A 16,470-nucleotide genomic window follows, 5' to 3' on the forward strand; every position below is an offset into this window, starting at 1 on the left:
TTGTCTTTCCACTATTTGCTAAAAACCACGTGGGCCCAGGCAACCCTTGTCAATAACTGCAACAGTGTAGTAGCTACAATAAGGACGATCTTCATATGCAATGGTTCCCTCATAAGGAACTCAACATTAATAAGGGGGATTAATACAGGAAGAATATTGAAGTTTTAGCACGGAATAGGCAGCTTTCTTTCATTGGTATACTCAAGGTTCTAAATAACTGAAAAAATTCAAACAAATGTCCTTCAGGGATGGCTGAAATCAGACTACAGAAAGCAGAGGAGAGACATAGCATTACAAACAAGCAACAAAGTCAGCAACATGAGCACTTGTGACAACCCTACAAATCAAGATTTAAACCCTCCAGAACTGTAAGCCAGTTCGGTCCTTAATAAAAATGGATGAGGAGCAATGACTTCATGCACAGATACATACCCTGGAGACTCAAAAGCATATCACAGAATGACTCCGAGTTTCATTAATGAGCTTCCTTCAAGGACCTAATGTGGCTTACTTATTTCATTTTGTTTCCCTCACTGTCAGTTGCTGTTAAAACCTATCATTGCCTCTGCTTTCACCTTAAATAATGCCCACTAGTTTGATGAATTTTTTTCCCTTTAAATATATCTTCTCAGAAGCAAAACAATATACTTTCTCTTCCTTGGGCGAGAATAGACAAAGTAGGCCTCTAAAAATTTAAATTAATTAAAACTCAGTTCCCCAGTTAATTTCAGGAAAGTAATAATCACTCGTATAAATTTAAAATAAGAAAATTAAGAATTTCTGGGAAGAATGCTTTACTACTTATGCTTTCAATGTGGTATTTATGTAAGGAAAAATTTTGTTGTGGAATTGGTGACAAGGAACAATAACAGCTTTAGCTGTAGATTAAATTAATGGTCTTGATAACTCGGAACAACAGTGAGAAACGAAATGAAATGGATTACAAAGATGACCCTTAATACTTTTAAGCAATTTACATAATTTATACATTTTACATATAATGACATTTAAAATGTTTATGTCATGTCATGTGCTTTTATCGAGGTTACTCAGAAAAATTAGATTGGTTTAATCATTTTGGTCTAAAAACGACTATATATGTATTTTCAGATTATGTTATGATGTAGAAAATAATGGTGGTATAATATACTGTTATGTAAGTCTTGGCTTTATTTTGGCTTGAAAATCTGAGTTACGTTGGACTTCCTAAATTTCCTGTACTGGTTGTACTGGTTAAATAAGCAAACGTATCCAATAAGTTTTCAACGACTAAAAATTTAAATTTATGTGTTGAAGTATATTAAATATACTAGTCAACTACATTGAATATACTAATATCTTTAAAGAGGAATGAATACTTGTAACTCTAGAAACCAGACGACTCAATTATTCCACTTACAATTTTTGGTAAATATTTTTAGGCGTCATCTAATATATGATTCCACATATACCAATATATGATTCCAACATTCCCATGTTCCAACATGCGTCAGCTTAAATTACAAGTTCAAGATCTAGAGTTAACTTCAATCCTTTGACTAACAGTCAATTGATTTAATTAACGAATCATCTTTGGTGGCCTGCAAATTCTCTCTGTCTTTGTCCTTCCCGTTTGCCCTAAATTCATGATAGGTCGGTCGACAACAGTGCTTTCGTTGGGGAATGCTGTTGTTTTCTGGCTTCACATATATTTCTATAGTTTGTAGGTTTGTGGCTGGTGCTGTGGCTATCCTTATGTGTTCCCTTGACAAAAGTTCAGTAGAGTGGCTTGTGTTTTCACTGCTCTGACACGTCAGAATCATAACCTTAATGCTGCGCACTGCACGGCTTCTGAAACCTTCTCAAAGCGCCTCCTTGCTTCTTGTTACACATTCATTTTTTGCATGGCACTTGCTTTTTATCACAGCAAGCACCAAAATCCAGCTTGGCAAAGAAATGATATCATTGAAAAGAATGTAGAATAATCTAATGGTGGCAGGTTTTCCTATGTAAATTACACCTCAATAAAGCTTACTTTAAAAAACAAAAAAGGACAAACAAAACCAAATGGTGACAGGATGGAGAGCACTGGAAATTCGTATTCATTTCTGAAAAGGGTATAAAAAAGTTCCACAGGTTGGAAGAAAATTTGGCAGCATCCACTGAGGGTCATACATACACAGTTATATGCTGTGGCCCAGAAACCGTACTTTTAGCTGTGCTATACCTTTGACCTGTGCTCTCCAATATGATAGGTGCAAGCCACATGTAGCTACTGAACACTTGAAAGTTGCTAGGGCCACAGGTTGTAATGATAATATTTTGATGTAGTAAGTCTCCTAAAACATTAAAATAGATTAAAATAGAAAATTCAAAATTCCTTGTGACAGGTTTGAAAACTAATAAAGGGAAACGTCACTCAGATGAAGTCGGGAGACCAGAAGTGGGAGCTCTCATGGGGTACCACTCAAGTTCAAAGACAGGAAGTATCGTCAATTACAAACCCAAACAGAAGAAGCATCAACAGGAAGAATCATCGATTACAGGCCCCAACAGAAAAACATATTCGTTGCATCTCCTGCAGGAAATCAGCAACTTGGCAAGGAGAAACCGTCATCACCCTGAACTTTCACTTTTCTCCAGTGGACTTGGGTTCAAAACAACCTCCCTCAGCTTCCTCCTCTCTCTCTGTAAAATAAGGTTCCTTCCTCTCCTTTGTTCGTGGGACCTGCCTATGGCTTTTGCTATAGCTTGCTTGTCCTGAATTGCCATTCTTCCGCTATTCCTGAATAAACGCTTTTTGCTGGAAAAAAACAAAAAACAAACCCCCCCCCCAACTTTTATATATTTTTATTTTTTTAAATTTTTAAAATTGATTTTGTGTATTTGTTTTTGGCTGCGTTGGGTCTTCGTTGCTGGGCGAGGGCTTTCTCTAGTTTCAGTGATTGGGGGCTGCTCTTCATTGTGGTGGCTTCTCCTGTTGCGGAGCACGGGCTCTAGGCGGGCAGGCGTCAGTAGTTGTGGCATGAGGGCTCAGTAGTTGTGGCTCACGGGCTCTAGAGCATAGGCTCAGTAGTTGGGGTGCACGGGCTTAGTTGCTCCACAGCATGTGGGATCTTCCCGGAACAGGGCTCGACCCCGTGTCCCCTGCCTTGGCAGGCGGATTCTTAACCAATGCGCACCCAGGGAAACCCCCAAAAGTATTATTTTGAAAGTCAACACTGGCATTATTCTGTTGGAATGGGGTGCTCTAGAAAAATGTGTATGTCCCCCAAAAGTCATAAAAAAATGTTCGTACCATTTCAGAATATCCTCAACTGGAAACTACTGAAATGTCCAACAGTTCAAAACTATGTGGAGTTATATTCTTACAAGGCATACACACAGAGACAAAGAACTACGTGAAAAATAGGGTTAAATTTCATAGACATAATGTTGAGTGAAAGAAGTCAGACCCATGCCCCTCCATCCCCCCAAACCCAGTGCATGCCCTGTGATTCAATTTATGTGAAAGTAACAGGCAGAGAGGTTGGGAGGGGTATGTGTGTGATTACTCTGAGCTCTTGCATGGGAAGAGTCATGAGGAAGCCTTCTGTGGTCTGGTAATTTTGCATACCTTAGTTATTTAGGTTGCTTCAAAAGTTATTCAGGTTGGTGTACACTGGGGATGGTTTGGGAAGTGTACACTCTTTGTACTTTATGCATATTATGCCTCATTGTTTTAAAGTTTAATGCCACTTGGTTATTGGTAAAGTGATGTTGATACTTTTTCTTCTGCTTTGTCCTGGGCTAGGAGGGAAAGTAAGTTCAAAGTAGTTACTGTGATATTTTTGCTGTCCTCAGATTTTTGGCTTCCCTTCACTATCGGATATCTGACTACTTACGCATATGCTGCTCACAACCATTACCTTAAGCTGACATTCCACTGTTAATACTGTGTCAAAGAGAGAACCAAGTGTTCATGACCAAATCTGCTCTTTGAAGAATAAATATGAGTAAAGGAATGTGGGCGGTATATGAACTTGAGAAATTCTGATGAGGAAAGTAGTTCAATCAGGCTTAACTAACTCACAGGTGCCAAAGGGGGACACTGGCAGGTAGTACACAAAGAATAGCCGCCACATGCATTTCACCACTAAACTCTCAAGAATTTTTGAGCATCCACACATAGCCAAAAGCGTTTACCTGATTAGCTCGGAACTTCACTAGATTAAACCCTCCTGATAAGCTGTTTGATGGCTTTCAGCTCTCTGTTCCTCCAGGAAAGGGAAAACTCCCCTTTCTCAGGCTTTGTGTGTGTGTGTCTGTGTGTCTGTGTGTGTGTGTGTGTGTGTGTGTGTGTTTCCTCTCTTCTCTTTTCTGGCTCTTTTTATAAATCCTGTCTTTGTTTAATGACAACATCCTAATAACTGTTTCCCATTTTTATTAGTAACCATGTGAGCTAACTCATTCAAAATCTCTTTACTACTTGAAGTAAGTCAGAAAGAGAAAAACAAATATCGTATATTAACGCATATATGTGGAACCTAGAAAAATGGTTCAGATGACCCGGTTTGCAGGGCAGAAAGAGAGATACAGATGTACAGAACAAACATATGGACCCCAACGGGGGGAAAGCGGCAGAGGGGTTGGTGGTGGTGGGATGCGTTGGGAGATTGGGATTGACATATATACACTAATATATATAAAATAACTATTAAGAACCTGCTGTATTAAAAATATTTTTTTAAATTCAAAAATAATCTCTTTACTACTAATGTTGAAGTATGATTTTCATATTCACATGTGTATACACTATGTTGGTAGCTTGGAAATCTATTCTTGGGTGGAGACTGCCAGGGAACGGGAAAGTTTAGGCCTTAAATGGTTGGAAGATAGGTCCTTCTTAGTCTTTAAAGAGACAGTTTCCAGTTAGTATGTGTTTAACAAACGCATCGTCATTCCCTCTGCGTCTAACGTCGTTGCTTCTCCAATGGTCCTGTTTACTCTTTCTCCTCTTCTTCTTCATTTCATGAATGAGTTTGGGGAGGTTTGTAGGCCTACCTTTCAATCTTCTCTTCCTTTTGATATATTGGAGGTTGAACAAGGAAGGGATGCAAATCTCAGTGAAGTTTTCTCAGTTACCCGTGAGCATGGTGGCCAAGGGGAGGGGCTCTGGAGGCAAACTGCTTGGGTCTGAGTGCTGGCTCTCACTGTCATGGGGGCGGGGGGAGGTGTGTGAGACCCTGGAAAGGTTAGCTCAGCTTTTCAGTGCCTCAGTGTTCTCATCTGCAACAAGGGGTGGTAAAGTCCTACACTATCTTCCAGGGTTGTAATGTGGACTTAGTAAGTGATTCCACAGTAAAGCACTGAGGAACAGTGCTGGTCACTGAGTAAAGCTCGAGCAAGCTGGTATTATCGTTATTATGAAGTCTTTTATTTCCCCTTCTAACTGTACCACTGCTGACTTTCAACATTCCCCAGAACAAACTGCGATTGTTTAAATGTTTAGCTGACCTCTTCTCCCTCATATTAGTGACCTGCATCTGGGAAATTGGTTGCTTTGGGTGGTGATCGAACTGGTGATCTAAAGGCAGTGGGGGACTGGATCCAGCTTCATCAGATTCTTGGACCTTGGGCAGGCATGACGATCGTTTAGCTCATGGTAGACAATCTCTTGCACATGTTTCTATAGCAAGAGCTTTTCATAGATAGTCAGACATACCTTAAGTATTATAAGAAAAGTGCAAGTATGTACCAGTGACCTGTCTTTTTGGTGGTTGTTGTTTGAAGAAATCAAAGGAAGAAAATAGAATTTACCTGGGAGTTGTAGATTTCCTCCTTCAGGTATGACGGAGTGTTTGTAGCAAGCTAGCATTCACCCTGAAGACGACCCAATCCAGTCTGGATGAAAGGAATACTGTTTGAAGGCTTTGGAGAAATGCAGCTAGGACCCACAGGATCCGCTCCAGAGAGAGAGAAGCTCACTGGAATGAACCTAATTCTCTACCTCTTCCCCTTAGGCCCAAAGGGCACTCGCCCGAACCCCCGGCTCCCGCGGCTTCTGGGAGCTGAGGAGTCAGCAGCGGGGGCGACCCCTGCACTCGGGGGCATAGCCGTGGATCCGAGGACTCGGCGGTCGGTGCGGGAGCCCGAAGGCCGACTGTGGGAGGCTCGGGGGTCCTCCCTTCGGGCCAGGCGAGGAACCCTGAAAGCAGGGCCTCTCGGAAGCCGCAGTCTCCTTGCCTGAGAGATCTCGGGGCTTCAAGGTTCATTCTGCAGTTTAAAAAGTTGGCGACTAGGATAGTGGTGGCAGGACCTACGCATTCCAGGGATGTGCCACTAAGCGGCAGCAGCCGCCGTGTTTCCGTAGTGTAGCGGTTATCACGTTCGCCTCACACGCGAAAGGTCCCCGGTTCGAAACCGGGCGGAAACAAACGTCCTTCCTTTCTGAAGCTTTTACCTTCCCATTCCAAAAACCAAAACGGGCGAAAGGCAGGGGGTGAGGCGGCGGGCGCAGCCTCAGTTTCCATCCCCAAGGTACAGGCCAGGAGTTCCCTTACTGCCTGAGAGCCTGCTCAGCACCAGGAACCCGCCCGCCTTTCTCTGCTCGGAGGCACCGTGGAGCGCAGGCCACAGCCAGCGAATCCAAGTGGGCAAAGGACAAGGCTGACTTCGGGTCAGTTTTACATCCGGAAATCCCCTCACCTACTAAGCAGGCGCCTAAACCTCTTCCACATGTTCACACGAGTTATGTCTCTGAAAACCAAGGAGCTCATCCCTGTGAAGCACACTTGGCTTTCCCCCACCTCGGCACACCGACGCAACAGTTTGATCTGCGTGACGCCACAAAAGAGACCGAACCCGACTGTGCACCGGGGACCCGAGCCAAAGACACGGAAATGAACAACGTCAGCCTCCACGAGTTGAGCCGGTCGCGGAGGGGAAGGAGCCCGTACCGGTGCCGTCTCCAGGAGAGCCCCCAGAGCCAGGGCAGAGATCAGGAAGTGGACGGATCCGCCCATCACCTGCTGACACCCCAGTCGGCGCCTGACTCAAGGGAAAAGCGAGGTTCAGAAAGAGAGCAGGACCTTGGCTCGGCAGCACACAGCGCTGAAGCTAGACCAGGACGGACCCTGTGTCCTGTCTCAGGGCCCAAGGCGTCGCCCAAGGCTGGAGAGGTGAAGGGTGATGAGCAGCCGGGCAAGGGCTGGGAGCCTTGCACAGCTGCATTCAGCCCTGGGCTTCTGGGAAATCTCCGTTCCTGCTCTCCGGGTCTCTGAAGTTTAGTCTTGACTTTTACAATTTTCACCTGGAGACGCTACGTCGGGGCTCCTTAATGGTTCCCTGGTGGTCTAGTGGCTAGGATTCGGCGCTTTCACCGCTGCGGCCCGGGTTCGATTCCCGGTCAGGGAAACCCCTGCAAAATTTTTTTTCGTTCTTTTCCCCTTCAGCGTCTCCACTGGCAGGAGTCTTCCTCTTCCTGCCCCGACCAGAGCTGTGTTTTGCTTCAAGGTTCAGAGGCAGAAGAGCTTCTGCACTGAGTCCCCAAATGCCGGCGAGTGCCGGCCTCAGGGTCCTTGACATCGCGCAGGCTGGAGGACGTGAGATGTAATGAACAGCCTGGGCTGGCCGGCTCTCGCCTCGGCTCTTTGCCCCCTGCATGTTACAAACCCGAAGTCTTATTTACCGCGTTTTCATCCCAAGAGAATCGGAGACTCGAGTTCCAAACATTCATTAAGAACCAAAACCAAAGCCCTTTGAAACATACAAGAAAGTTGCAAGAGGAGTAACATCGTACATTCTGTAGGTAAGTGCACAGTAAACATTTTCCCACGTTGGGTTTCTCACTCTCTCTCCGTACATAAGAATGGCGACACCACTTGAGAGTTCCTTGCAGACCTCTCCACTCAAGATTGCTCCTTTCGTTTGGCGTGTCTCTCAAAGGCAGCTTCTGCGGGACTTGTCCTCCAAGACCAGGGGAAGCAAGCCTCTGTCCTCGCGAGGAGGCCCCCTTGCCCTTTCAGGAACCTGAAATCCGTTCTCTTCCGGCTGTAGAGAAGCTTCAAGAGGAGTTTTATTCAGCTCCCCCCGAAGTGCAGGCCAGGCACGTTCTGTGCTAGTAGGAATCCCCCCGGACCGGCTGCCCTCCGGTCTCCTTCCCGGTTGCCTTGGCGGGCAGTGGGGTCTTGGGTCAGCCTGAGCGCTGGAACCGCCTACCTCGGGAAAGGCCCTTCTGGGAAGTGCAGCTGCCCCTTGGCTGTTGCCTGGATCTCTGTGCCCTGCACGGAGCGTAAAGGGTTCTGACAGGACACAAAGGTGACGAATCCTTCCCTGTGGTGAGTGGGAGGATGAGAGGACCAGATGGGAAATGCGTCCAAGGGAGGGGGAGTATTCTCAAGAGCTTTCCAGAATTGCCTGCATGGGCGCTGTCAGGTGGTTGGCTGCCCAGTGATAATAATGCTTAGTCGTGTCTTGTCCTGGCCTTGACCCAGTCCCAAGTCCAGTCTGAATCCACGCTCAGAGGCATCCCGGTTTACTGTACATATTTCATTGCGCCTCCCTGCAAAGTGAGGTAGTGATCCAACTTCTATTGCCAGGATCCCAGTGGATAGCAACCATGGGTTTTTTAGTTTTTTTTTTTTTCCTTGAACTTTCTGTTTTGCTGAAATGTAACTCAGAAAAAGAAAAAAGGTTTCGCTTTAGATAAGTTAGTGCTTTCCATGCTAGGTACAAGAAAACAAATTCAGGTTGACAATTAGGATGAATCTCGAATACTTTTAATACTGTAGAGAATTCTAATAATTGATGTATAATTGCATAGAAAATATTTATGTTCTATCATACTTCCAGAGAGGACTCCTTTTATGCATCACAGTGGGTTAATAATTTTGGTCTAGAAACTACTTTATGTTGTCTTCCAGATTTTCTAAGAATGTGGAAAATATGTGTGGCACAGTATTCTAATTTGTATAAGTCTTGGATTTATTTTCTATTCAAAATCCTAATAAAAGTGAACTCCCTAAATTTCCTGTATTGGTTTTAGTATCCCTTAAGGAAACTTTAATTCCAATAAATATTTATGTTTACAAAATTTAAAATTATGTGTTCCACTCTACTCAATACTGTGTAATGACATATATGGGGAAAGAATCTAATAAAGAGTGGATATATGTATATGTATAACTGATTCACTTTGCTGTACACCTGAAACTAACACAACATTGTAAATCAACTATACTCCAATGAAAGTTTAAAAAAATTGTGTTCCAGTAAATTAAATATACCATATAATATCTTTTAAATGAAGATTAACTCTTATAATTCTAGAAATCATAGTGACTTAATTATTCCACTTACAATTTTGGGGTAAATGTTTTTAGGTATCATCTAATATGTGATTCCAACTTGCATTTCTCTGTTACAATTCAGCTCAATTTGCGATTTTAAGATCTATCATTATCTTTAAGTTCTTTGACTGATACTAAATTGAGTTAATTAATGTGTAATCTTTGCCTGGAGAATTTCTAATTAACGTAGAAATAACAAAACACTGTTTTAATATGCTGCCTCATATTTTTATAGATTATAGAGTGGCCATAGGTTAAAAGATTAAGATGTGTGGGAACCTTTAGGAGATGTTGGTGAATGTAGCCATCATGTCACTTGAAGAAGTGTAAAACACATGGGCTGTCTAAGCCAGGAAGTAAGGACCTGTTGTTTACCTGAGGTCCTTGTATATTTTTTTAAAAATCCTGATTCTTGGTTACTTGCCTTCTAGATCTGAAGTCACCCATTTTCCCCTATGCTATGCATCTCTTGTTTCACTCACTGCTGGTGCCCTTAGGCTCTGGCAGGTGGATAAGCCTGGGAAAGACATGACAGGCTTTGCTCCCGCTGTGATTCTTATTTTTGATGACTCCAGATGTGGAGTCATCCAGATATGGATGCAGTAGGGGCAGGGACCTTGAGTTTGCTCCTGATGCAGCATCTCTCCTGTAGAAGGGTCTGGTGCCGTAAGCACCTAATAAGTGCTTGCTGATTGAAGGCATCCTAATGCAAGGTCCTGGAAAGCTGAAGAGGAGGAGAAGAAAGTGGGTAAGATCCACAGCTGCCTTGAGTATAAGGGACAGAGAGAGACAGATAGGCAAACACTCAAAGAGAGAGACAGGGAAATATCCTAGAACCTAGAAACATCCTAGATTTAGTATGCAAAAACCAAAGAGCTCTTGTTTGCTCATGAGATTCAACAGAGGAATCAATGGAAGTTGAACCAGTAACTTTAAGGATCCAGGTTTGCACAAGAGGCATTATCGGGTGCAGAATTCTGTAGGTTGCAACAATTTGTCTCAAATGGGATAATTTTTCCAGAAGTAGCCACATACTGTCAAGAAATCAGATAAAGACAGTCATGGGCATGCAAATGCACCCTGGTATAGGAGGGAGACCAGTCATTAGATCGTGTGCATCCAACCAAAGCAAATATGGAATTTATAAAGAAAAGGGAAGAGGAATAAATGTCTGGGACCAGTGCTTTTTGTTTTTTTGTGTTTTTTTTCCTCTCTAACTGATAAGCTGCTTGACAGGAAGCAATCCAGAGTCATTCTGGCTGGTCTTCTCTGGTTTCAGTTAAGTAGGTCACCACTGAAAACAATTACAATTATTGGAAGACTTTCCAAACATCTTGAGAATATAGCTGCTGAACATATGCAATATGGTATCTCTGGGTAATGCCCACATTGTCCTTCTATTGTACCTCCCACTTAGTTGAGTCAGTAGGGCACCACTCCCCTTGTTAGAGTAACAGATAGATGTACAGAAAGTTTGTTGTGATGGCAAGACTATGAAGAAAAAGGCTCTTTCCTTGAGTTGGAAAAATACACTGGAATATAAATTAGCCCACCTATTACAGTAAAAATAGGAACATAAAGAGATGCCTTCAGCTTCTGACAAAGGTGGAGTGACAGAAATCAGATTTACCCTCCTGACTAAATCTCACTCTCCCCCTTTTCCTCACCCCTAAAGGGAAAAAAAAGGACAAAAGACATGAAATACTGGTTTTCAAGACACTGGAAATCGGGCAGCAAAGGACAGCAACCCCTGAGAGATGAGAAACAAACAAGATGAGTCCTGCCATTGGTCCAGCTTACTGCTTTCAGAGATTTTCCAGGCTGGGCCCCAGGAGGGGGATCTGAGGCCAATTCCTTGGACTGTAGAGATGAAGCTGAGTGTTGGCGGAGAGCAAGGCAGCTAGAGTTCACAGGACAAAGATCCAGTGATAAGAGAGAGAGGGAGAGAGAGAATGCAGGGATATGAAAAGGTCTCCCTCCAGTACTCAGCAGAGTAATGAGCAGGGTATACTTATGAAGACACTGCCTGAGGCCAAGGAAAGAAACTTTTAAAAAGATCATGGAACAATGCCTGGTGCTCACTCAGGACAGGCAACTGTACTTGCTCCCCCCAGCCAGACTGGACTACACATAATTCATGGGCTATTGGGAAGAACATCCAGGAAACTCTTGTTTCAGTGTTGGGAATAATCAGCCCTGGACTGACCTACCTAAAAGATCATCAAAGCAAGATCCAAAGGGATCAAACTGTTTACAAGTCACTTAACTGTACCCCAGAACAAAACTCAAGAAGTTTTATAGGAATACCAAAATAGCCAGTGCCCAAGAAGGGAAACTTTGACTATGTCTGGTATCCAATCAAAGAATGCCAGGAATGTAAAGAGGCAGGAAAATATGATGCATAAGGAGGAGACTAATCAATCAGTCAAAACTGAACCACAACTGACGTGATGTAAAAATCAGCAGAGAGGACTTCAAACAGTTATCATGACTGTTACATATGTCCAAAAAGTTAACTAGAAATGTGGAACATACAAAAATGGCCAAAATTAAACTTTAGAGATGAAAACTATAACATCTAAGACAATAAGTTCACCAGATTGAACAGCAGATTACACACTGCAGGAAAAAAAGAAAAAAAGATTAAGGAACACAAAGCCATGAACAATTGACAAGATCCAAAATGAAACTCACTGTCAAAAAAAAATGTTTTTAATGAACATAGTGTCATTGAGTGGTAGGGCAACGTTAAAAGACCTGATACATGCGTGACTGATGTCCCTGAAAATACATAGGGAGAAGAAACAATCTTCGAAGAAACAATGTCAGAAAATTCCAGTCGTAGTAGAGATTATAAACCCACCGATCCAATGAGCCAAACGAACAAAATGAATGAGCACAAGAAACATGAAAAAACCGCATCTAGTCACATCATAATTAAATTGCTCAAATTCATTGAAAAAGAATAAAATCTCCGAAGGGACCAGAGGAAAAAGATAGGGTACATACAGAAACAAAAATAAATGTCAGATTTCTCATCAGAAGCAGTGAAAGTGAGAAGACAGTGGAGCAGCCTCTTTAAAGGACTGAAGGCAAAAAAGGCAAGGTGGAATTTTATGACTCCCCCCCAGAGTCTTTCAAAAATGAAGGTGAATAATGACATTTATAGACATACAAATGCTGAAAGACTTCATCACCAGCAGACCCACATCACAAGAAATGTTAAAGGAGTCCTCCAGGAAGAACAACACTGACACCAGATGGAAGTCTGGATGTGCACAAAGGGATGAAGGAAAACAGAAATGGTATCAGCATGGGAAAAATATAAGATTTTTTCTTATTTAAATCTCTTTAGAAACGTGGAACAGATTTTTTAAAATAACGATGGATTGTGGGGTTTATAACATATGCAAAGTAAAATGCATGACAACAATAGCAATAAAGACAGGCAGAAGAGAAATGTGAAGAGATACAGTTGCTAGTTGCACTCTTTCAGGAAATTCTGGACTCCCAGTGATTTGTTTTCTTGGCAATCGCTTCTTCGATGCTCTTGGCTTAGGCACTCCTCTTATGCACCAGACACATACAGGAGGGTCCTAGTGGCGGAGCCTTTTCCGGAAAGGATGCTCAGAGTAGGAAAAACCCACAATGCCTTTGAGTATTTCCTAAAAAGCAGTAACCTTTCGATTAACCGCGAACATGCTAACCCATTGCTCCACAGAGACAAAGGAACATTATTTTCCCCGCTTCCCCCTGGATGAGCAATCACTCCTTCCACGCTGGGCGGAGCCTCTCGCCTTTCCCAGGACAGCGGCGGCGGCTCCAAAGCCTCGGACAACAGGAGAGGTGGAGTCCACGCAGCGCGTTCGTCCCGTGGGAAAGCCGTGCGTCGGGCGATTCTGAAGGCAGAAGTGCAGCCGAGCGTCCCCGCCGTGCCTTCCTCCACACCAGCCGCAGATGCCAGCGCCCCGGAGACGCTCCCGGGCCTGAGCCGAGTGGGGCCCAAGGGAAGCTGAGTGCCCGATGGGCTCGTAATGGTTCTTTCTGTTCTTTGCTCCGCCTTCACCCGATCTTCTGCGCCGGGGGCGCTGCCCTCCCTCTGCTCAGCCATGATCGGTGGGGCGGGAGCCTGAACCAGGGGGTGCGGAGTGTTGGTCCAAAGGGGCAAACGCAAGAGGCGGGAAAGAAGCCGGCGAGGTGGGGACGAGGACAACGAGACTTCCCAGAAAGCACGTGCCGGATCTGGGGAGATGAGAATTGGTTTTTGGTTTTCTTTTGTTCTATCATCATGTATCAGAATTGAAAAGAAAAGAGGGGAAACCGGTGCTCGCTCGGGCATGAGAGAGAATACGAATACCTGCAATTTCCAAGAATAAAGCGGTGCAGTGACTGGAATCCTTTTATGTCACATGACATACATCAAGGGTAGTTGTTGTCGCTTGGAATATGGCGCGCCGTGATCGTATAGTGGTTAGTACTCTGCGTTGTGGCCGCAGCAACCTCGGTTCGAATCCGAGTCATGGCATTACCCTTACACCTGGCGTCTGCTTTCCCTTTTCTTACACCCGGTAGTGGTCTACACTGGGTTCTCAGACATGTGACTGCCAATATTTATCCAAAAAGGAAATTATTTAGGTGTATTAACAGAACGAAACGCACAAATCATTAACGGACAGCTATTTGATGTGAAATCATCACGAGGATCACGACATAGAAAATTTTTACCAACCAAGTATGGATGAAACACTTTGATACATGGATGAAGCCCTTTGACACACTTTCCAGGTAATGCCTACCCATCCCCTGCTACTTTAATCTATTCTGATGTCCACCCCTCAGGTTAAGCTTGTTCTTTCTTCAAATTCACGTAAATGAATATACACTTTTTACTATCTGGGTATTATCAAGCAGAGATTCTGAAGTCGAGTTTCCCACTAGTAGGGAAATCACAGAGGTCAGCACGTCACGAAGGCAATGGACAAGACTTTGCCCTGGAGAAAGCACCTTCAAGATCATGGTACTTCTCCTGCCAGGTAACTCTAAGTACATACCCAACAGGCCACCATCTCTCACTCAGGGTCATCATCCTCCCCTCCACCCGAACCAAACCACTCTCCGCAAAGAAATTCTAGCGAAGATCTCCCAATCCCCCCGCCCCTCCCCCCACACGCAGAACACACGCGCCCGCCCACCAGACTGACCGCCTTTCCAGAATCACAGACACCCGCAGCCACTGTGCTGTCTCATCTACTGTTGCCTCTGCTGGCTTGGTCCACCCCACTCCCCCTCCTCTTGCCTTACAGTGGACATAACATTTATCCTAACAGGTCTTCTGAGCGAGCGTCCAAGGGAAAAGGGAAAACGTGCCCATTGCCTGACAGAGACCACGGGGATTCAAAACAACAGTAGCTGGAGAAGTTGGGGCATTTACCTAGATCACCATCCTATTGATATTCTGGTGTTGATTTTTACACCTACCTTCTGCTTATGTCACCGATAACAGTTTTCCCTTGTGGTAGTGAGATGAATTGGAAACTCAAATTACTCAGGGAAATGAATGTGAATGAATGGATTGAAAGAGAATATTTTAAAAATATATTCTGCCCTCACTCAACTGACGAGTGCATGGAGATGGCAAAGGCCTGGGAGACCCAGCACGTCCGCTGTTGCTGGGCCAGTCATTGGATCTGAACCTGTTGCCACTCGGAACACCTCGAGCCTGGGTCTCCGTCTCTGAGAGATGCTTCGGAGGATCCATCTGCACGGCAGCGACCGACCACACCACCCCGTTTCCTTTTCCTGGGGAGGCTAAGTTGGGGTCTTCCTGGATCACAAAGGTAGATATTTTAATGACCAGAAGTTATAAGAAAATCTTCTTGACATTTTTACTCATCAGGGAAATAAGCATTAACACTATAAGGTGGTATCATTACACACCCTCCAGCATGGCAGTAACTTAAAAGAATTCGTGCTCCAAATGCTGACACAAGTGTGGAGCAATTGCATCTGTAGTATAGTTGGTTTGAAATCATTCTAAAATACTGTTGACACAAGTTCATCTTGTACCTACTCCATGACCCAGCAGTTGCAATACTTCTATGAATGCACAAGTATACAAAAAGATTGATATGGAATATTCATCAAAACACCAAGAATATTCATCAAGAACACCAATTAACACCAATCCCCCCCCACCAAAATTACTCCAATAATACCAAAATTAATAAGTGGTATACATAATATGAATATGTTTAATGAACAAAATGTTGCGTGAAACAAAAGTCAGTTACCAAAAATGTACATTCATTCATTTGAATTTCAAGAGCAGGCAACAGTAATCTACTGCAATAAACTTCAGAATAGTAATTAACTAAGTGATCTAGTGTAGGAATTGCCTAGAAAGGGGCTCAAGTGACATTTTTAGGATGATGGCAATTTTCTATAACTTGATCTGGGTGGCGATTACATTTGCCAGATTTCAACAAACTGTGCCTATGCCCTAAAGATTTGTGCTTTTTACACTATGTGAACTATAGTTCAATGATTTACTGTTCCCATAAAAATCAGTGGATGGTGGATGAAGGCAGGTTGGTGTAGACCATGACAACTAGTTTGCATTTTATTGTAAACTCATTAAGAACTCGTTCTCCTTTAGTGTAAAAAAATCCCACTGATATTTGAAATATCTTTACTGGAAAAAAGGGCAATCACCATGTCATTTCGTTAGTGCAAGCTATAGACAAGGCTCCTTGAGAGGCGGTATTTCAACTTTGGGGATATGTTCTGCTCAACAGTGAGACAAGGAACCATCCTAGGTTTCACTTTGACTGGCGCCCGCGGGTTTGTGCACTGTGGGATTTACTCCTTCTCACAGCATTGTGCTCTGCGGCCAGCGGCAAACTCTGCTCTCCAACCACTGCTAAGGGGCATAGCTGGTGCTGGCGTTAAAAGCAAATGGATGGAATATTATTCAGCCATAAAAAGGAGATATTGCCATTTGCAGCAGCATGGATGACCTAGGGATTATCATACTAAGTGAAGTAAGCCAGACAAAGACAAATATCATATGATATCGCTTATATGTGGAATCTAAACAAAACAAAACAAAAACGATACAAATGAACTTATATAAAAAACAGAACTAAAAAACAAAAAACAGAAC

General features: G+C 43.5%; 2 non-coding genes and 1 pseudogene across 2 annotated transcripts; 2 read left to right on the top strand and 1 right to left on the bottom strand.

Annotated features, from left to right (window-relative positions):
* The first annotated feature begins 6,321 nt into the window (after positions 1 to 6,321).
* TRNAV-CAC lies at positions 6,322 to 6,394 on the top strand. The gene has a single exon. It is a non-coding gene; the product is annotated as a tRNA-Val (tRNA).
* Positions 6,395 to 13,761: 7,367 nt separating this feature from the next.
* Positions 13,762 to 13,833, top strand: TRNAH-GUG. Its single transcript has one exon. It is a non-coding gene; the product is annotated as a tRNA-His (tRNA).
* Positions 13,834 to 14,205: 372 nt separating this feature from the next.
* Positions 14,206 to 14,349, bottom strand: LOC118887382 (annotated as a pseudogene).
* Between the last annotated feature and the right edge of the window lie 2,121 nt (positions 14,350 to 16,470).

Source organism: Balaenoptera musculus, chromosome 1 (assembly GCF_009873245.2).
Source record: "Balaenoptera musculus isolate JJ_BM4_2016_0621 chromosome 1, mBalMus1.pri.v3, whole genome shotgun sequence".
Classification (NCBI taxonomy): Eukaryota; Metazoa; Chordata; class Mammalia; order Artiodactyla; family Balaenopteridae; genus Balaenoptera; species Balaenoptera musculus.